Raw genomic sequence first — 22,473 nt, forward strand, 5'->3', positions numbered from 1 at the left:
AAAATTCTGCTAATTCAACCACTGTGCTGTGAAGAAAATTATGTGCTATATTGATGTGCAATTTTGTTTTTATATGCACATCTATGCACTTCTGAAATTATATATGTTTTCTGGTTTTTATCTGTCTGTCTGTATTGAAATGGTTTGGCACAGGGTCAGTCAAACACCAGAGGGAGCAGTAATGCTTTGCCAGGGTAAAGTATCAACATAGCAACTACAGCTGAATTTGGTTATTTTGCTCTGGACCTACGTTCTCCAGGTTTAGTAGATTTAAAAAAAAAAATAAAAAAAAAAAATACAAAAACACTATCATCTTGCTGTCTGCATTTCTGTATACAGGCTTTTCGTTATGCTTCAACTCAGAAGACTCAAAGAAGACAGAAGTTTTGTTACATTTCTAGCTATCAGGCAGTACCAAGGGAAAACTGTGTTGGAGATAAACCAGTGATTTTTAAGGCTAGTTAGTAGCTTGAAGTATAGCCTAATATTAGCTTGTGCTAATTGGTGTGATCATTATACATTCCTACACTGTGTTAGGGGTTTTGTTTTGTTTTGAACTAATGAAGTCAAGCAATGTAATCTTAAAATAGCAAGATGTTGGAAAGCTAAATCTGATCAAAGGTTTCTGCATCATTAAAGGAATGCCGAAGGTCTAGATCCTTAACTTGAATAAAAAAAAAATATTTTTAGAGAAGTTTAAATATGAAATGTAACTACATCAATTCAAGTAATCGCAGAATCACGGAATGGCCAGAGTTGGAAGGGACCTCAAGGATCATGAATATTCAACCCTTCTGCCAGATGCAGGGCCACCAACCTCCCCATTTAATACTAGACCAGGCTGCCCAGGGCCCCATCCAATCTGGCCTTGAACACCTCCAGGGATGGACGGGGCATCCACAGCCTCTCTGGGCAGCCTGTTCCAGCACCTCACCACTCTCTCTGTAAAGAACTTCCCCCTGTCACCCAACCTAAATCTTCCCTCCCTCGACTTAAAACCATTTCCCCTTGTCCTGCAGTTATCAACCCTTTCAAAGAGTTGATTCCCCTCCTGTTTGTAGGCTCCCTTTAGGTACTGAAAGGCTGCAATGAGGTCACCACACAGCCTTCTTTTCTCCAGGCTGAACAAGGCCAGCTCCCTCAGCCTGTCTCCATAGGGGAGCCTCTAGCCCCCTGGATCATCTTCATGTCTCTCCTCTGGACCGTCTCCAACAGCTCCCTGTCTCTTTTGTACTGGGGGCTCCACACTTGGACGCAGTATTCCAGATGGGGCTTCACAAGAGCAGAGCAGAGGGGGACAACCACCTCCCTGTCCCTGCTGCCACCCCTCTTCTGATGGAGCCCAGGATACCATTTGCCTTCCGAGCAGCAGGGGCACTCTGCTGGCTCATGTTAAGCTTTTCATCTATCAAGACCCCCAGGTCCCTCTCCACAGGGCTGCTCTCAAGGACCGCTTCTTCCAGTCTGTACGGATGCCTGGGATTCCTCCGGCCCCAATGCAAAACCTTGCACTTTGCCGTATTGAGCCTCATCAAGTTCAGCCAGGCAATAATTTGATTCTGCCATCTTCCAGTTGTGTGTTTGATTATATTGTGATAAAATCTATGTAAATTGACCCTCTAGAGACCCTGTGAAGTTTAATGGGAATAAGTATATGGTTGTAAATTATTATTCTTTAATAGCATCCATTCACTGGAGCTATCAATGTAAATAATAATAATAACAAAAATAAAATCAAAATAGTTGAGAAAACACCAGTAATATGAAAAACCAGTGTAAAGATGTGTCAGACTGTTAGTAAGCTGTGCTGACAAAGTTATGTGATATCTCTAGGCTGGATCCTGATCATGCTTTAATAAACTGGTTGGCTCATCTTCCTTCTCCTCCCTCTCTTACCACTGCCATAGTCCAGGATGAATTGCTCTGTAGGCTGTTGATGAAACCCTAGGTATAGGTTTTGCATACAGTCTAACTGGGAAAAATTGAAGCTCTTGTCCTGCCTATGCCTCTGCCTGAATTTGCGGTCTGTGCTGAATTAGCAGTGTTTGCCTCTGCATCTGTGTGCTTTAATTGCTGGGCGGGCAGCCTGGCTGAGTGCAGGTGGTAGTTGTGTGGCAGGAGAACAGACATCCCTCCAGGGCTGTGACACCTCCCATTTGGAAAGGGAGGTTCAAGGAAGTACATCTGCAAGGAGCTACAGCTGTGTGTGTTATTTCCTGACTTGACAAGGCAAAAGTGTAGAAGGAATTGTAGGTGAAAGAGTTAGAGATGGTGACCTGGCTGCAGCCTCATTGCAGATGGGATTTCTTGAATGCTTTTTGTACTTGCTGAAATCATTTAAAATGATACCTGACTTTGTGGACGACTTATTAACATATGTGGTGCAGTGTGTATACCTTGCATAAAACCCAGTCCCTGGTGTTTGCATACAGTTCACGTGAACAGTGGTGGGACCTTTTCTGAGCAGACTCAGGAGGCTATGGTTCTGGCAGACATGCGGTCATAGATGGAAATCAAATGGCTGAGGCTGTTGCTGTTACAAAGCTGTCGCCCAATGCTTGTCCCACTTTGCAGCTGATGATGTCAGATGTTCTCATGAATCAGCACACGGGCCACCTATTTTCAGGTAAAATCATCTCTGATTCCAGTTTGCAGTAAAGACATTGGACTGAGAGCAACAGTGATTCATGAGCTGATTCAGGACTGGAGCAGCTGCCTTCCTTCAGGAGCAGCCACATTTATCAAAAGGGAGGGGCAGGAGGCTGGGTGGTGACAGCTTCTATTGTCTGATCTCTATCTGCCGGTGCATGTCTGCTAGAACCTTATGCTAGTTTGCTCAACCTAATGCTAAAACTCACGTCAGTAGCTGACAAGTGTACTTGCATTTGTTACAGTACAGTGTCTGATCTCAACTAGCACAATTTGATATCTTCTGAACAGCGCAGTTTGAAACTCTAATTGAGAAAGGGCCAGCCAGCCCAGTTGGATTGGCGAGTCTTGTAGTCATTTCTAAGTCAGGAAATTGGCAGGTATGGCAGAGATGAATTCCTGGGGAAACAGACATGGGTAGTATTAAGAAATCTGATATTTTGGAGGAAAGTGGAGGATCCTGAGATTACACATTCAATTTAACTTTCATCATGTTATCGTCATGCTTAGGGTCACATTCTGTGGCACGTTTCTAATTTAGAACTTTTTTTTTTTACCAAATGTAAGTTATTTTTCATTTTGTCATCCAAAAAGCTCATTAGATGGCTGTAGTCCGCTGTCACTAGATTAACCACAGGAGTTTTTGTGATCCTAGCCCAGTGTGAAGTCAAACAAATGCTACTACAAGAGAACTTCGTATTTAACTGCGTGTTACAGCAGCATACCGTATTTTGTATCTTTCTACATGGACAACATTTCTTCACAAAATGAGGACAACGCCATTGATGTGTTTGTAATATAGCAAGTTAAAACTGCCTTTGTAATGTTCACTTTTTTTCTCTGTAAATGGATATCAGTATTTCATAGTATTACATCATTCTGATGCTTACGTGGCTAAAAATAAGACAATAATATTTTCAGTTTCTTTATGTACCCTTTTGGACTACTGATGTTCTCATGACACAGACAGCACCAGTGCAGGAATGATGTAACCACTGTTCTGATAAGAGTTGTTTGTTGCACTGTGAAATGACTTAAGTTGGCTTTAGTCACTTCCTAATTTCAGTAACCAGTTGTCAGTCTGGATTTAAACAATATAATTTCATCATGTTTACACTTTAAACTTCTTGATTTCTTTACTGAAAAAAAAAAAAGAAACAAATCAAGGATAATGCAAACTTGAACTCATAGGTAGACTGAAGAAAGATTCCCAGAAATCCTTTGGTCCACCTTCCTTTTCTGAGGCAAGAAGGGAGTAGAGAGAGAATATCATGTGAGATGTCCAGTTGCTCGCATGTAAATATTAAAAAACAAAACTTAGGAAGGTCTCACCTAGTTGATGTTCCCTGTGTAGCCCACATGTCCTTAGAGTGCTGTGTGGCAGAAGGCTGTGCTGGGGGACTGCAGGGCAGGGGAGGAATGCTGGGGAGGCTCAGCAGAAACTTACAGGGATACACTTGCAAGTACAAAGGTACTTGTGAAACTTTACCTTTGATATGACTGTAATTGATAGGCTAGAAGGGTAGGAGATACACTTGGAATCACTGCAAACTAGTTTTTGTCATCAGCCTGATTTGTCACTACCCAGACCTGAAGAGTTTCAGAGGTTCATTTTATCTGACATGTTTTGTCATTTAGATTTATTTTCAGTCAGCTTCTCCAATTGAGCAATCCCGAGCTCTTTTAGTACTTCTGTATATCACAGAGTACTGTATTTTACTGTCCCCTTCTTACTGGCATCACATAAAAGCTAAGTAACTTGCACAAAGCCAGCTAGCCTGTGGCAAAAACAGTCCTAATGTTTGCCAGGTCTTGGCCCACTGCTTTTAGTATGGCTGTTGTTTTAGTCTTTATTTTTCTCTTTCATCAGTGTTTTAGTGGAATTGAACTAGTTCATAACTACTAAAAAGTAATCACTAATGATGCTGGAGAAAGAAGAGAGAAGTGTGGTGCTTACCTCCACCTGACAACTTCATTACATCATTATTATAGTATTTTTTTTTGAGTGCTTGGGAGGGAAATTACCTTCTTTATTCCCAATCTACTGTTAGAATTTATAATAATCCCTCTTATTTAATTGCACTCCTTCATATCCTACTCATTCGTAGCATGCCAGATCAGCTGTGTGTACCAGAGCAAGCTGTGCTCCGTGTGCCAGTCTGTGCTGGCTTCCTTTGCTGCTGTGCATGCAGCCCTTAACAATCCTGCTTAGGTCTCCCCCACCCTTTGCTCTTAGACACACACTTTATTCTTACTCTGAATGTGGTCTTTGTCATTTTTGATCCATTTCCTTGATATTCTTACCCCTTTGTTGCAAGCCTAGGGTGTCACAGAGGAAGAGAGTGCGGAGCTCTCCCTGTCTTAAATCTCTTTTCATATTCTTCTTGTATCTTCTTATAGCATGACAAAATACTTACGCATGAGATTGTTTTGATAAACTGTAACTTGGTACATGCAGTTCAGAAAGTACGTTATTTTCTTTTCAAAACCAATCTCTTCCTTATAATGGCCCCAGCATGTTGATTTTAAGCCCTCCGTGTGTTGTACAAACATACTGCCTGGAAATGTGGCTGCCTGGCTTTCTTGCATGTGTTCACTGCAATCCATCTGGTACGATCCAGCTCCCAGGAGTTTAACACTTTTAAAAATATTTAAGAACTCTTTCTGTGTCCTTTCCCAAAGGAAAGCTACCTGGAATAAATGTTCAGGCCATTTGGGATATGAGTTAGAACCTTTGGTCCATTTAAACCAAATGAACAAAACCCTCAGTTGCATTTTTCTTTGGCAATTAAGACAGAGGATGACTTGCTCAAGTGGCGCTGGGACTGCATTACTGGCTCCAGCCCATATTTGTATTGGCCAAGGTTAATTCAACACAGCTTATGTCAGATGTGGATTTCAGTCTAGTCGAGAAAAATGGCTTCTAAACCGACTGTCTCTTAAAGTTTAACTACAATTGTTTGCTGTGGTAGCTTGGAAGAATTGCAAGGCAGCCTTTGCTCTTTGGGCTCAGGCAAGCTTCGTCTGGCTCCATCAGCAGCTTGGTCTGGCCTGGCTGATCATTACTGCTCCTGGTCCTGCTTGCTCGCCTGAAGAATCTTGTAAATACCTTGCTGGTTATAGTCAGTCAGCAGACAGTTTGTTTTAGCTGTTAGCGTTAGATAGCTTTATGAAACAATGCTTACCGGTTTAAAACGATTTACAACTGCTCTCTGCCATTTGCTGCCTGCTTCTGTTGGCATTCAGAATTGTTGTCAGGGTTGGTTCAAATAGCTGAAGAGAGCAGTCGAGCTAACCCAGCTGATGCTGCCTGCAGCTGCATTGGGTGTCCTGAGCAGAAATGGGCACGCTGACATCCAGGTGGTGGCTTCTGCAGTGGCTTCAGGGATTCTGTGCTGGTGGCCTGACGCAGCATGGTGGTTCCTTGTGCAGTGATACGGTGCATGAGCACAGGTACTTTAGCACCACGTACTGCAATGACTCCCCCAGCCCTGTTCTTCCTTTGTCTTCTTTTTAGTCAAGTTTTGAGAAGTTCTAGGTAATTGGTGAGTTATGGTTGTCAGAGCCTTATTTCCAAAGTAATTTGATGATACAGAGAGTTGCTAAGTAGCATCTTACAGTAACACTGTAGTCTGTTTGATGGGTTGGGTGATGGATTTGCATAGAGATCAGTGGGAAGCATGTGCCTTGGTGTTTATGTGCTTGTGAAATTGAAGTTGGCACATACCTACTTGCTTGTGTCCTTACGTAGCTTTGAAGCTCTGACTGTAAGCCTAAGGCTTGGTGCATCTTGTATTTTATATTATTTTCATTTTTTCAGTGTTACAAAGGAGCAACTGACTTTCCTTTTAAGCTCCCAGTCTGCACGTTTTAAATAAAGAAAATAAGCATTTATTTTGTATTTATTATTAAACACAGGCTGAGTTTAGAAAAAGATGTTTTGTGCGTTTCAAGATTCTTACTGTAAAATCTTGTTTCAGTTGAAATTGTTTCATTTAGTGAGGATACCTCTGTGTTTGCAAGCATGTGCGTGATGAACAGTGAGTGTATCAGTTTAGACAATTGCTTGCTGTATCTTGATGATATGTAGATGAAATTTAGAAGTATATTACTGAGAATTAATTTGAAATTCTGCTTTTTTGTGTTACTATTAGCAAAAAAAAACAAAACAAAACCCGTAACACCTAGGAAATAGGAATTTCCTTCCTCTTTCCTTGTGAATTGGTTTCTTTCTATGCTGCTTCTTAGACAGTGCTCCTTATTTTTGCACAGTACAGTTACTTATACTTTTCTTGTCAATAGAAGTGTATTAGTACAGTTACTGCCATAGGAACCCATCAAAACATGACAACTAACACCACCGTAGTGGGGTGTAACATATGAGCATTGTAAAGTGATCCTTGAGAAGGAGGCTGGCCGTAGGTTTAAGTGCTTTTCCAGCTCTTAAGTAATGGTAGTGATTAACATAGTTTAATGAAAAAGGCGTGCTAGCACTGCTGAGATGAGCTGCAACTTCCATGAATCCTCTTGGCGCTGTTGTATTGCTATTCAGATGTTGTGTGGAGGTGTCCTTATTTGGGGGACTGCATCTCTTTGATTCTGTTTTTGTTAGCAGTGCTTTATTGTGTTGTTATTCATACTTAAAAAAATAATATTATGAAGTGTTTCATTGGGGAATATTTTTTCAGCTTGAAGTACATTTATGTTTCCAGAATGGGTCATTTTAGAACTTAGTCATGTCAGTGCTGCACTCATTCTTTTTCCACTTCTGCCTCAGAAAAGTGATTGCATGCTTGGGAACAGGCAGAGAGTACTGATGTATTGAATTAATTGTAGTACTGCTTTACTACGAAACATTGTAAGTAGAGTTGAGAAGTTTGTTATCTAACAGCTGCTGTGGTGTTTAACTTCAGGTTACTTGTTGGGGGAACAAGCAGAAGATGTCAAAGAAAAGGAAACCCACTCTTAGTAGGCAGTGAATGTGTTCAGTTCTTAATTCCGCTAGGAAATCGTCACAAGATGTTGAGACCCTTGAATTCCTGTGTTGTGCCTTTTCTGACTGTGTAAGATACCAGGGCGGGAGGGACCTGTGTCTGCCATACCTCAGCATGTTAGATATTGTGATATTTACATTTGATTATATACAAATGACGTGCTTTTTCTGAAATGGGCCATATAAATATGACATCAAATTAAGTTAGTTATCTTGAAGCAATTCTTGTTGAAATGAAAACCTAAAATGACTGCATTGATTAATTGCAATTACTGCATATTTACACTTCTAAGCATTCTGTTCTTGTACTCACAGGCATCATTATTAACCCCTAGAACAGATGGGAAACAAAAATGAGCTCATTCAGAATTTCATTTTCATTAAAGCAGCTAAAAATGTAAATCAAAGTTTGTGTTCCCAAGCCCTCAAAAAAGCAGCACTGGAAAGTTTTTTTGCTCCTAACTTTTCTGATATTTTTTGGGGGGGGGGAGGGGGGGATGAAGGCGAGCAAGACCTGGGCTGGTTTCATGTAGATGTTCGTATCCTTGTGAACATGACAGGAATAGGAATAGCTGCAGTAGCACACTGAAGGTGCTGGAAATATCCACTGCTCCAGGCTGTACCTACAGAAAGTGGGAAAAAGAAATGAAAAATAGCATTGACAAAGAGGAATTGATTGTTACTTCGTAGAAGAAAATGTGGGAATGGAGAACTCAATATTGGAGAGATTCTTAGAAAAGGCAAAAAGGAAACAGGAGAAGCACCCCTCTACCCCCGGTTTCTTTTGTTGCCGGATAGGTTTTAAGTTTCTCATATGTAGCAAACAAAAATGTGTGAACAGCTGAATTTTTGGAAGGTGTTTCAGATTTCTTGAGCTTCAGCTTCAGTTCTAGAAGTAGTACTGTCATCAGAGTATAATGTCTGATCACTTGCAGGTTGTTTTTAAAGCAGTGTTGTATGCGCTTCCTTCTTTCTGAGGATTGGATGCTATTGCTGGGTTGACACGTGTTACACTACTGAAGGATTTAATTGTTTTCCTCAGCGATTGCAAGGCGCAGTGTTACGGATGTGCAGAATATTCTGCAGATACGTTTCTCATTTCTTGTTTTAAATTGTCTTCGAGAAAGTTTGCTCGTTTGTACAGCTGATTTTATCTCTGAGAAGAAAGTTGCACTAGCCTGAAGGGTCGATAAGCATGTCTTGAGCTTTAGGTCATTATGAGTGAATAATAGAGAGCCGTTCCTTGCTGATAAGGGGAGATGCACAGCATTGCTCAGATACATGCAGAGGTCAGCACAGTCAAGAAAGCAGGAGTGCTTTTAATCTGCACACTGCATGATTAGTTCTGTGTATGGAACTTCCTGGTAAAAAAAATAATTACTTGCAGGGCTTCCCTCTGCCTACCAGCATGCCATGAAACTTCATTTTAGTTTCAGCAGGGTGTGTATTATCTATTAGACGTTCTTGTGTTACAAAGACAATGCAATGACAAAAAAGAACAAAGGTAGAAATTTGTGATGAGGAAGTAGGGACATGTCCTGTGTGTGCCAGTGCTTCCGACCATGTCATCTTAAGTGTACCTGTGTCTGCAAGGGGATGGAGGATAAACCCAAGGGAGAGCTATTCATTCTGGGATCCCAGAAACGAGAGTGGAGTCAGAGGCATGGTTTCCTGGCAGCTAGCTGTGGATCCTTCCAGAGAGCATTTTTGAGCCAATTTCTCATACCAAAGATTTGACTGTCTGAAGGCCAGCACTACTGACCTTTTAGGTTAGATACTGGGAGAAAGTTTTTCACACAGAAGGTGGTGATGCACTGGAACAGGTTGTGCAGGGAGGCTGTGGATGCCCCATCCCTGGAGGCATTCAAGGCCAGGCTGGATGTGGCTCTGGGCAGCCTGGTCTGGTGGTTGGCGACCTGCACATAGCAGGGGGTTGAAACTGAATGATCGCTGTGGTGCTTTTCAATCCAGGCCATTCTATGATTCTGTGATACTGAATGCTGCTAAGAAGTCCACGGCATTGAGAAAGGCCATTTACCTTCGAGCCATCCACAGCAGGAAACTGTCACATCTGCTGAGGCAGTCTGGGTCAAGGAAGGACTATGTTTAAGCTGGTAGCTTTAGTTACTATTTAGTTGCTGTTTCATTATAATTGAATGTTCAGGAATAGGTATATATTTTTAAATGCTAGAAAAAATTTTTTCACCTCTGATATATCTGAACTTAGTACACAATGTGCTCTGATTTCATTATTGGAGCATGTGTGGCAGTGTGTGTAGCATTTAGTGCTATTTATCAGCTGTGTGCAGTGTAGTGAAAAGACTTGGGAGGGCGAGAGGTAACATTTAGATTACTAAATTAAAAAATGCATACTTATTTATTACTTAATTGAGATGTGCACTTAGGTGAATTTGTGGTTTCCAACTGAAATTTTATTTTCAGTCTCAGTTTACCTTCTCTCAGCCTCTTAAAAAGGTATGCAGTACATTAATTGCAGAGCTTTTCCCACACATTATTTTCATTCAGAATAATAGGAATATGCTAAGCTGTACTGGATTTACTTGGTATGAAAAGCCTGGTCAATCCACAGTGGAGGATCAGGTCTTATCTCTTCTAAACCCCAGACCACCAGCAGGGACTCAGTACCATTTATAATACTTAATATTTGAATGCTGTTAATAACGTATTCTATTTTTTAGCCTTCCTGTAAAAGATAACAATTTCTCTTCTAGTGCTCTTAACACATTTTCGTTCTCCATCTTCATCAGTTTACAGTTTGAGTATTTTTACCACATGCTTCAAATTACTCAATGAGAATGCTGTTGCGGTAGACAAAAGTAAGATTTCTGATTTCAAAATTTCCTTTTGCCTTAAAGAAATTTGCCTGATAATCTTTAATGCCTCAGACAGATGCTTCCCAACAGGGTGTCTGTCTCTGGGCTTTATCTGTTTACATCACGTCCTTTTGTTCTTTCCCTTTAATGCTTGTATATATTCTAATTTCTTTGCAGTTAGACAAGCCAAAGCATAAATGCTTATAAATTCTTTAAGTTCATTATGTCACTGACAACTTTAAAACCTACTAAGGAGTAACACTTCATCTGTCTTTCAGCTTCCCCACTTTGTATTGTCAGAGGCTGCCCCTGTAGCATTCTGTGTTTACCTCCTATAAGCACTACTTACTAGTGAATTAATTAAGCAGGAAGCTAGTTAACACAAAATGGTTCATGTCCATACCTAGCCTAAAAACCAGAGTAACTATATCCAAATTTTCTTCTGGGAATGGTTGCCTTTAAGTGTTAGAGAGAAAGCTAGTCGGCCTGGAGAAATTGTTTCAGGCCCTTCTCTAACAATTTCACAGTACAGGCAGCTCATTTCCATGCATGGGAACTCTCACAGCATTTTTATTTTAGTATAGATGTGTAGCTTTTATGCATTTAGGCAGCTAAATCAATATGTTACCTCTTTATCATCATTTCTCAATTTGTACGTGGCTGTGTTCTCAGAATACGCTGGGATGCTTAACGAGCCCTGTAGCAGGATGTTGGTGCTTCTTGATCAAAAGATCTGAAAATTAGTCACTGTTGTTTTAGTTTCTGGATGTGTTTGTGTTTCAAACATGCAGATATTTTCAAGTTGAATGTTTTTCTGCAGGCCAGATTGCTTTCTTTCTTACAAATTAATTTCTGCTAACATTGTGAGGTAAAGAAGGGACCCACTCCCCAGACAGCTTTTTCTTCTTCACATAGAACTTAAAGTATTTGTGTTCCTATTGTGCAGAATCCCATCAGGATTTTCTTAATCAGATTTTTTTTTTTATTCTGCTCTTATTTTTTTTTAATGAATATTTGATGCAGCTGTGGTATAATGTTCAAGAATTAATTAATTTTCATATTTTTGTTTGATTAACAGCATAAATAGAAACATGAGCTAGTACATTTGCTTTGATTATGTGGTCTGCATGTGAGAAATTGTGAATGGATTTAATGGCAGGAAAAATACGATTGATAAGATGAAGGCAGAGGAGCGCAACACTGAATATGTGTAGATTCTAACAATGAAGTTACAGAAAAATTGGTGTAGTAATGTATTTTATATAGACTTGTAGATTCACTAAATTTAGAAATAGCCTGTGCACAACAGAAACCAGTGAACTCATTTTTTTTTTGTTCTGTGTCACACAATTTACTCAGTATCTGCTGAACGTGCAGGAGGAAGTAGTGTGGAAACCTTTACTTTGGTGGATGGAGCAATTGCTGGGAATCCAGAACCTTTTCCTACATGGCTGTTTTTGTGAGATTTATATATCCCATTTGCTATTCCCTCGTATAGTCTCCTCCCAGTTAGCTGGCTTCCTACTGCACACCTGTCTGCACTTCTTTCAAAGTAGTGCCTGTATGTAGCAAAGAGTGAAGAGAGGGAATGCAGAGAGAGGACTGGGGAGAAAGGATCACTTTCCAGTGCTTATGATGCTCCTTTGGCCATGTAGAGTTTGGACTTTGAAGTCTTGTTCTAGAAACTGCTTAGGTGTTTTGTGTTCAGAGAAGAACCAACATTTATGTTGGCACCATTATATTGAAATATACAAGCATGAAGCAAATACAATACAGAAGCATTTCTGTCTTCACTGCAGTTTCAAAAATGTGCAATATTCCTAAATATTGGAAACATATGCAAATAAATAAAGGGCACTTATTACCATCTGTAATACTAAAGGTATCAGTGCTATTTATAATAGATTGAGGGAAGCTCAGACAGCTGGAAATCCTTGGTAGGGTAAACTCTTTCCAGGGCGTTATTTCTGTGCAGTATTATCCATAGGCTAGCAGGCAGAAAGTGAGACACCTATTCCTGACACAGGGGAAAAAGGAGAATGAGGAAATGAGATTGAGAATGTTTCTTAGTTTTGTTGTGCAAATACCATCTATCATTTTCATATTAGATATTGAAACTCTGAACTAAAGGCAACAGGGAAATCGTATCTGTAATTTTGGATAGTCTTCATCCTGAATTTTGGGAACAAGTTGAGACTGACTTACCATGGAAATCTTCCCTTCATAAGAACAACTCTTCAGACAAGGTGCTGACAGAATGTAATAAGTTGTACTGTTGTAATGTGCATCATTTCTTTCTCCTCCTTTTGCACTGAGGGGGTGAAAAAAGCAAAAATATTTTCTTCTAATTTGAATTTCATAGTAGTTAAATAATAGACACGAGTAGCAATTGGCAAATGAATTTATGGCTGTTTATACTGCATACAATTCTCTTTATTTAGTTAATTAAATACTTCTATATTGTCTACGTAGCTTTATGCGGTCAATACATCTTGCAGTCAATGTTATTTTCAATGACTTCAAGATTCAGAAGGTTGCCTGCATTTGTACACCATCTGCATTAAGAACGTAAACATGTATTTGCATTAAAATGTGTTTATGGACATAGTTGTTCAGGTCTGGAAATAATTATGAAACTTCATTGTTTCCTAAGTGGCCATGGTCAAAACCCACTGCACGTTAAATGTATTTTGTCTTTAACTTTTGTCAGCAGCTCAAAATACGTATTAGATTTATAGCTTCAGTGTTCAAATGACTGATTGCAGTTATTGCACTGTGTAGGAATGGTCATTGCTGCTGTAATTTTTTTTTTTTTTACTTCATGATATGTATTCCTTATATATATATATTTAAAAAGGGTATTTCCTCTTTGAACACATGTAGTAGATAAATATACAGGTTGTAGTCAAAACACTGCCCCATCCTAGGATGTGACTATGAAAGAAGGCATGTATACAGCCAGCTTCTGTATTTGTGTTCTCTTTGACACATGACTTAGCAACCTAAATAGTGTTCACTGAACACAAGTTTTTACATTCCATGCTGGCTTATAAGGCATGCTGTGTATAACTAATGCTGTACAGTAAGCTATATTGAGTTGAATCTGTTATTATTGTATTACAGTATATCTTCAGCATGGCAGTAATCTCTTATATTGCTGCCACAGCTGCACTGAATACAGGAATACTGCAAACGGTTACAGAGACTTCCTCAGCATGGTGGCATTGAAGATTTCAGGCCATTCTGTGTACAACTGCCAGTCAGTCCATGGCTATCTGAAAAGAGATGAGGGGTGTGGGGTGACACTGTGTTGTTATGACCTGCTTTGTGCACGTTTAACTTTAGCTATCATTTCTCGTGGTGATTCCTACCGCATAGTATAATTCATAATAGTGCATCTTTTCCATTTAGATTCAGGCACTGTCGGTAAATCTTAGTGCTGTAGATTGATTGTTTTTCAAAATAAGGGGAACTTGGGTTTTTCTAGAATTTGTGGATGTTACGGGTATAGCAAAAATCTTGAGGATCCTGATATTTTGCTTAAAGACTAAACCCAGACTACTGTCACACTTGACAGGCTTGATGAGCTGTCATCCTAGGAGGCAACAGAATGACTATAAAATTAGTAAGACGAGTAGGCCTTTGTTGGAAAGTTAATTCCCAGAAGTAGACTGGAGAATTAATACTACTAATAATGGCACAGCTCAGATATTCCTGGATGCAAAGCCTGTCAGCTCTAGCAAAACAACTGCTGAAGCAGTAAGAGGTGTTGCTGGGTTAGAATACTTTTTGCCAAGCGGTGAGAATGCAGTAGAAGAGTTACTCCTGGAAGGTAACTGTGGACTGTTGCACTGGTTCACAAGGAGACTCAGATTAATTTAATTTAAATATATATAGAAATGAAAGCAAACCTGGGAGTGAAGGATTTCAAAAAAGTGAGTGTTGGAGACATTTTGGTGCTAGTTACAGTGGAGTAGACCAAAATGTAGTTGCTTAATTGTGAAGACTTTGTCCACTGGGTCACTGTCATTACTGTGCAGACACTTTCCCATGCAGTCCTCCTGCCAGCTTGCACTGCAGGCATGGCAGGATTTAAGAAGAGTTAAACGAATGTAGAAGCGGCAAGAGATCTGATTTTTGCCTTCAGCTGCTACCTTGGCTAACAGAACCTCATGGTGAATGAAGCTTTTGCCTTTTATTTCTGTACTCTTTAGCAGCACAGACTTCCTCTTAACTTTGAGGCAGTCAAAATAAGTCATCTTCTCCTGCTGTCAGTTCTGTAGTGTTTGGAATCTATTGGAAGTCCTGGTAATGCAATTTCTGCAGAGGCAGGTTTTCTGTTTTGTTTTATTCCCTTCCTACCCCATCTGCCCTCATCTCTTGAGTTTGCACTCCTGCATACACTCATCTAGCTGGCATAGATTGTTTATCATCTTCCTCCTTATCATCTTTCTACATCTCTGAAAAAGTGGTCAGGCACTGGAATGGGCTGCCCAGGGAGGTGATGGAGTCAGTGACCCTGGAGGTGTTCAAGGAACGTTTGGATGTTGTGTTGAGGGACATGGTTTAGTGAGAACTGTTGGTGATTGGTGGATGGTTGGACTGGATGATCTTGTATGTCTTTTCCAACCTTGGTGCTTCTGTGATTCTGTGATTCCTCCTAAGTTAGAGCATTATTAGAGTTAAAGCATAAAATAGTATCTTAATTTGCTGTTCCCATAGATATTAAGAACATATTTTTGGTGACTTGCAGTGTCACCAAAATTGACATTTGTTTGTTTTTTGTTTTGAACTTTAAAGCATTACATGTTGCCTTTTTCCTGTTATTGTAATTTCTAATAAGAGGAAACTTTCTAGATTGCTCATGGATTCTACCCTTCTTTTTGTAACAACAGGTAATCCATCTTTCCTTAGCAGATGCAGAAGTTCATCAAGGCATGTATATGGTTTTCTTCTGTCTGCAAAGGCTTCTTGATAGGACACAAATTTCTTAACCAGATTTCAAGTGAAGCACAAATTGGACCATCTGTCACGCAATCTTACATAACCTGTGTTACAAAACATTGTTAGCACATTTAAATGCCAGTGCATGCAATCTTTGTTTACGTGTGGATCTGTTGGAAAGTCTGAGACTCCCTTTCATGGGAACGGGGCTTTCCCAGTTTGCTCACAGTTGGCCCAGCACATGCAGGAGGGGTGCTGGGCAGAGGCTGGAGCTCCCAGCACGATGTGATACGTGCCGTCACATGGGGCTGCATGGGAACAGAGTGGGGAACAGCGTGCTGCTGCCAGCTGGGAGAGCAGCAGGCCAGATGTTTGAAAAGCACGAATGCTGGAGTTTGCTACTCAGCCGGCCAAATACAGTGTGAAGGTCTTGATTTGTCAGCAAGTCTTACTAGGTACTCACAACAAACAAGGCATCAACTGAATACTTACTGAGAGCTGCTGTGTAAGGAATGGTTTGCTGGGTGCTGCTTTGTGTGTCAGATACTCCGTTTCTCAGTTTGTACAACATAAAATTGGAAAATACACAAACAGTATTTTGAAGGATTCAGTTGCTAGCTTGTAACTTGGGTTGGAATTCCTGCTACTGTTGCAGCCAAGGGAGAAAGTTCTGAAAAGATTGATGATGTCAGTGACAGAAGTCCCATAGATACGGAATCAAGTGTGAGGCAACTTGGTGATATGTGCTAAAAGTTTGAGCAGAACCTTGAAGCGTAGTGTTAAGCGTTTCTAGGAACTAGTTTGCTTAACTCTCATGATGAGTTTTGTAAAGGAACTTCCATGGAATGAGTGAGTATGTTAGACATGATGCAGCAGACTCATTAGGTTCTAAGCAGACATTTCTATCGGGAGTGTGGCACCAAGCTTCACCACGTGTACTGAATATTGCAACCTATAACTAGCACGACAAATTAATTAGGAAAGACTTGGAAGAGATCTCTGGTGGAGAATGGCACTTGCTTCTCCTTTAGCTGAATGTGGAGCTAATGAATTGATTGTTGGACTGTAACAGTTGATGCCATCTTTGCTGTTGTCATGCATGGCAAGTTGATTGTGCCCCAATACAGGGAGTGAAATTTTAACTTTTCTTTTTTCAGGTGAAGTCTCTCAGAATAGAGGCATGATCCAAGCTGACAGGAGGTAGTGGGTTATAAATTGAAATTGCGTTTCAGTTTCTTGAATATTTTAGGTCATGCGTTCACTGGGCTAATGTCAGTGTAAGATGCCATGCAGTAGCAGGATGGAGCCTTTCGGTGTGTGTACACAAGCCAGATTTCATCATTATTCCATTATCAGCAATGCTTCATTGTAGTACTTAGTTTTCATCTCAGATACCAATGAAAATTTTATACCCTATATAAATTGCTTGGTTTATTAGTCATTTCCTTCTGGCCCTTCATCTATTTCATCGCTTTAGTTCATTTTTGTACATATTAGCTGCATTTTTCAGAGCATAATCATTCATTGGCATTGAAATTAAGAGAGGATGAGAAGATTGAGACCTATGTTGTTAATATGTATACCTGAGACTTTGCCAAATTAAGGAAGCCTTCTGACTCTAAAATCTGAGATTAAAGTGTGCATTTCTGGTCTGTAGATAAAGATGTAGGTTGTTTTGAAACATGGCATTAGCCTTTTGTAAATACCTGATCATAATTTGTGGGCTTTTGCACAGCTGTTTTTCAGTAATAGAAAAGCTCATTTTATTGTACTTAAATGTTTTACATTTGAAAAGCAAGACCTGTCTTTATGGTAAGTATTCTGCTGTTTGTACAGAAGCTGTGTGCCAGATTGGTAAGATTAGTATTTAAGACTAGTAAAGCTCATTTAATAAGCTAATTTACAAAGCTTCTTCTCTACGCTAAAATTCCAGGTCATTCTTTCTGCAGTAAACAAAAGGAGGGTTTGAAGGATTGAGGTCTGTGCAGTTGTCTGTAAACAGTCAGTACTAATGTAGCATTAAGGAATCACACAAAGTCAGGCTATTATGGTTTGGTTATTATAGCTGAAATTTAGTAATACAATGTTGTTAAGCTCCATGGGTTCATAAATAGTAAAATGTCCTCCCTCTAAACTAGCATGATCTTAACATGGATGAGTATGTGATAGGTGTAAGGTAAGTTTTTTTCACTTGTGGTAGGGGAAAAAAACATTTTAGCCTTTGTGGGTTTCTTTTTCCTCAGTACGCTTAGATGAGTTTGGGGTGTGTTAGGAAAGAGAAAATGTTCTTTGAAGATGTGGAACTTTGGTGAACTGAATGAGAGCTAGAGGAGCTGAGAGTTTTTGAGGGTGAAGTCGGTGCATGTTTAGGCTGAGGGAAAAAGTACATCATCTCTTCAGTTTGAGTTGAATCCTGTTTTCCTGTGAAATAAGACATGATAACGTTGTCAGAATTGTTAACACACACACACACACACACACACACAAAGATAATTTTAGTTTGCAAAGGTCTTTTAACTTATACACACCCATAAGACTTTTCTAAATCCTCCCAAATTGTTAGTCCAGTAGAGTTGGAAACAGTGTAGTTATTTGCTTCCAGAGGAAGGAAGAGGACGAGATCTTTAAAATTTCAGAATGCCTGTGTTTGACAGAACTGCATTTACACATTTTAATAAAGGAGGTATTAACAGAGGAGTATATCAAGGATATTCATAGTGCTCAGCTCTGCTGGGACATGGGTTTAATAAAAAGCATAAGGTTCAGTATTTGTACTTTAAAGCATGGAACAAAGTGGATTATTCTGGAATACAGGCTTCTTTTTTTTTTTTTAAGCTTAAATAGCTATTCATTCTTGACAGAATGGACAAGTCCAAACAAAGGTGATTGTGAACACACTGTATTTTGAGAACTGTGTTTTCTCTGTAGGGATTTTTATTTGCTTTTATTAAGTATTCTTAGGAAACCTTTTTTTCAACAATGAAAGTGCTTTATGCTAAGCTCAACCTTTGGCTTGGTCCAACAGGTATGAGGAAATTAGATCTAGCCACAGCACTCCTAGAGTCCTGTTAGACAAGCTAAGGCAGTCTAGCTTCTGCCATTGGTGAAATGGCATGTGCATGTGCTCAGCCTGCATTTCCCCTGCTTCAGTACTAATGTTTATCTGACCCTTGACTTGATAAACTAGCAGAAAACCAACCTAGAATTCTCTTGATTTGCTAAATGTTCTCACTTAAGGAATGGCGATGGGGTGGTCAGGAGAGAAAGTCATGCAGACCATTGAGCTATCTCTTTAGGTCTTGATTATTTATATATATATCAAGACCTAAAGAGATAGCTCGATATTTGTGTACAGTTTCACATTAAATGGGTTAGAATTATTCATGGATTTGATTAATCTGGTCCAGGACTTTGTGAAGCCTGTATCTTTCTTTGTTATGTCTTTTCCTTGATTGCAGTAGCTTTTGATGATCTCAGTGGAGTACAAGACAAAGCATTCACTTGTGTATGTGTAAATACAAGAGAAATTGTCTTTCAGTGTTGGTTACTTCAGTTAAAATACAAACTCCTTCAGTCAGAGCATGGTGGCAGTAATGATGACAGACCCAGTGATTTACTGAACAGTTTGGAGTTTTCTCCAGCTAGACCATTGTGGTGACCAGTATTTAAAACTGTTAACTCTTCTCAAGGTCCATTTTGGGCCACAGTAAATTGAAAATACTGTGATCCTGAGAATTTTTAGCTTTATACTTAGTTCAGGATCCTGCAGAACTGTGCTCATTTTCCTGAATTTAGAAGCCACTGGTAAGTCTATCTTAAGATACCAACCACTAATGCATACAGGAAGGAATTTGGCCTGGCAGAATACATAAGCCACAGGCATATTTTGGTTTTTGTTCACAGTTACTAAAATATTTCTGGCTTCAGGATGATCAGAAGAGGGAAGAGATGCTGTCCACTACATAGATTGATATAGTAAGAGCTTTAAATAGATGATTCTGTCACTGAGGGAGTAAGGTACATTTCAGATGATTTAAAGTTGTGGTTACTGAGCTTTCAGAATTGGAGATGAGCATTTGATTGCAGGAAACATTTTTGTGTCTGTCTTAGGATTGCTACATGTTGAATGTTGAGAAACCAGTGCAGATACGCTCTAGAGCACATGATGTCATGGGACTCATAAGATTACGTTATGCACCATTTCTGACTGTACACTTGAAAGCTTGGCTATGCCACCTCATGTGTTACGTTTCACACTGTGTCTTTATTTATTTTTAAACTGAAGCAAAGAAGGCATTGCAGTCTCAGTGTCCTCAGTTACAAGGGCACCCACCTGAGCAGCAGACCTGCATTTTCCCCAGTCATTCTTTTGCTATTGACACATTTTAAAAAGCCTTTATTGTTGTCCTTGACTTCCTTCACCAGATTTAATTTCCAGTGGGCCTTAGTTTTCCTTGTGGCATCTCTGCATGTCCTGACAACATTTCTGTACTCAAGTACCCAGACTCCATTTCCACATTCTGTAGATTTTTTTTTCCTTCTGTTTGAGTTTTTCCGTGAGCTCCTTCCTTATCCATGTGGGTCTCCTGGCACCTTTGCCCGATTTCTTACTCTCCAGGACGCGCCAGTCTTGGAAGTAGTGGTTTGAATGTCAAACAGCTCTCTGGGGCCCACTTATCTGCCAGCACTCTCATCCATGGGACACATCCAAGTAGGTCTCTGAAGAAGTCACAGTTCTCCTGAAGTCCAGTTTCTTCTCTGTAAGATCCTCAACTCCACCGTCTCACGTTTGATGCATCCAAGAGTGCTCCCAGTCTTCATTCACATTCCTAACCAGTACTTTGTAAGAACAGGTTCCCACAGCGTGCCGCTCCTCATTGGCTCCTGCACCTCCTTCATCAGAAAGTTATCATCAACACACTGTAGGAACCTTCTGGACTACATGTGCCTGGCAGCATTGCTTCTCCAGAAAATACCAGGGTGATTGAAGTCTCCCATGAGAACTGGTGCCTGTCATCATGAGGCTATTTTCAGCTGTGTGTGGGAAGCCTCATCAGCTTCCTCCTCCTGATCAGGCAGCTGGTAGTAAACACCCACAGTGTGCTACCCCTGTTTGCCTGGTCCTAATCTCACCCATAAGCTTTCCACTTGTTCATCATTCTTCTCTAGGCAGAGCCTGATACATTCCAACTGCTCTCTCACATAAAGAGCAACTTCTGTGCTACGACTTGCTGAGCTATCCTAAAAAGTACATAGCCATCCATAACAGCATTCCAGTCTTGCGAGTTGTCCCAGCCATGTCTCTGTGATGGCAGTGAGATCATAGCCCTGTGACCACACACTAATTCTTTTTGTTTATTCCTCATGCTGTGTGCATTGCTATACAGACACTCAGAGAGAATAAACAGGAGTAGAGGATGCAGGTTTCTCTGTGGGGATGCAGAAAGGGCCCCCCACAGCTATACACACCCTTAAAGTTGCTGGCCTTCTGGCTCGTGTCATGGGAAGCAGCCAAGGAATGGTTGCACTGTTCTGGTTGGCTTGGCTTATTTGCTGTTTCAGTTGCAATGGCATTGAGCATTGCCATTTTGGACCCCACCCTCCAGGTCCTTCAGTTTAAAGTAATTTATGCATATGTAAGTACTACTAGTGTTAACTGCTTTTATTAACAATTTTCATCAAATGATTAGGAAGTTCTCATAGTAATGTAATTACTTAGTTTTTAGGCTCTCCAAATGACCATTTTATTATAACAGAAATAAAATATATGTGTAGATGAACTATTTTTTTTCAGTTTGTTTGGAGTAGATGAGTGATACTTACCTGCTTATGATTGCCTTTTGCCATAGAGATCCTATGAATTGCGTTTGATCTTAATCTTTGGATTTCAGATTTAAGAGAAAGGAAAGAAGTGGGATGAGAGGGGAAAGAAGTAAGTGGAAAAGAAATAGGATTTAGATTTAAAAACCTTTAGGTAGAGAAATGTTGACCTGTAAGTTTTAAAATGTTGTAAACAACTTAGTTTTGTAGGGGTGTGTTTTTTTGAGATTTTAAATGTGATATAAGTAGCATAAATGATCATTTCTAGCTTAAAGGAAAAAGCAACTGTAACTAAATGCAGTTTCTTTTTTGTTGAATCCCTAAAAAAATAATTGTGCAGTGAAGCTGTGGACTTTTTAACAGAGGGCAATGTAGCAGTGGTTCACCTGAGGATAACATACATATACTTTGAATGTCGTAGGCACCAGTGAGACTCCAATCATACTTGTGTGGGGTACAGTGATATATGTATATAGTATAACTTTATATATACATATGTATATATAAAACTTACTAACTCAGAAATTTTCTTCTTCCTTCTGGAATTTGCTAACATGTTAGGAGCGTGGTTATGAAACTGATGCTTCGTTTCATGAAATAATAATGTGCACAAAATACTCCCTGAAGGTCATCAATAATACTGTTTCCTTCAAATAAATGCTTAAAATCATTCTGATTCACCATAAATCAGTGGCTTCAGTGTCTACTGACAATAATTATATCAAAAGCTTTTTTTTCTCCTATTTTTGTTAAATATTTTTAGTATATACAAATGGGAAGATAAATGTTTTGAATGATCTCCTGATTAAGTAGCATTTTGAGTACAATTTAATTGGCTTGATGTTGTTTTTCAACACATTGAAAGCTTCCAAATGTAGGCAACTTTGGAATAATTTCATTAGAGATGTCATAGCTACATGTCTGTAAAATGAAGGCCACTGTGGTCATACTGTCTTTATATTTTGGAATGTTGTATGTTTGGAAAGTTTATAATGCTGGAATAACTAAGTTGAGATAATTAATTTACTGAGCCGATTAGCTATTTGATTTTTGATGTATACGTAGCTTATGTGCTTGCAGACATCTCTGGGATAATCTGTCACTGTGTAGAGTATATCAGCATTTTTCTGAAAGGATTTAAAGGGATTTCTGATAGTCATTAGTTGCAGCTGTGGCTCAGTTTCTGACCTTGAATCACTGCCTGCAGTGAATCTTAACTCTTCATCTTGTGTA

The 22,473-nt window shown here is 39.6% G+C and overlaps 1 protein-coding gene across 2 annotated transcripts in view; it reads left to right on the forward strand.

The window, feature by feature from the left end:
* The window catches only part of ARID2 (AT-rich interaction domain 2), a 105,317-nt gene that overhangs the window by 36,199 nt on the left and 46,645 nt on the right, over positions 1-22,473 (forward strand). The gene's annotated exons all lie outside the window — the stretch shown is intronic.

Source organism: Lagopus leucura, unplaced genomic scaffold (genome assembly GCF_019238085.1).
Source record: "Lagopus leucura isolate 7727_CA_CO unplaced genomic scaffold, USGS_WTPT01 Super-Scaffold_100008, whole genome shotgun sequence".
NCBI lineage: Eukaryota > Metazoa > Chordata > Aves > Galliformes > Phasianidae > Lagopus > Lagopus leucura.